Source organism: Pteropus alecto, unplaced genomic scaffold (assembly GCF_000325575.1).
Source record: "Pteropus alecto unplaced genomic scaffold, ASM32557v1 scaffold725, whole genome shotgun sequence".
Classification (NCBI taxonomy): Eukaryota; Metazoa; Chordata; class Mammalia; order Chiroptera; family Pteropodidae; genus Pteropus; species Pteropus alecto.
In genome coordinates, this window is record NW_006436637.1 from 613,239 (window position 1) to 613,768 (window position 530).

The window sequence follows — 530 nt, forward strand, 5'->3', positions numbered from 1 at the left end:
CATTTCTATGTATTTTATGATATCTCTCTTTTTTTTTTCCTATGACCCTATTATTCTTTGGTAGCATGTGTTTAATCTCCATGTATTTGTAGTTCTTCCTGATTTCTTTCTGCAGTTAATCTCTAGTTTCAAAGCATTATGATCAGAGAATCTGATTGGTATGATTTAAAACCTCTTATATTTGTTGAGACTATCTCTGTATCTCAGTATGTGTTCAGTTCTATGTGCACTAGAAAAGAATGTATAAGAATGTTCTCGAGAATGTTCTATGTGCACTAGAAAATGTTCTATGTGCACTAGAAAAGAACGTATAAGCAGCTGTTTTGGAATGAAAGGCTCTGCAAATGTCAATTATGTCCAGTTGGTCTAATGTGTCATTTAAGGATGTTATTTCCTTATTGATTTTCTGTTTGGATGATCTGTCCATATCCGACAGTGGGCTATGTAGGTCCTCTACTATGATAGTGTTTTGATCTGTTTCTCCCTTTAGTTCTATTAGTAATTGCTTTACATATTTCGTAGCTCAATGA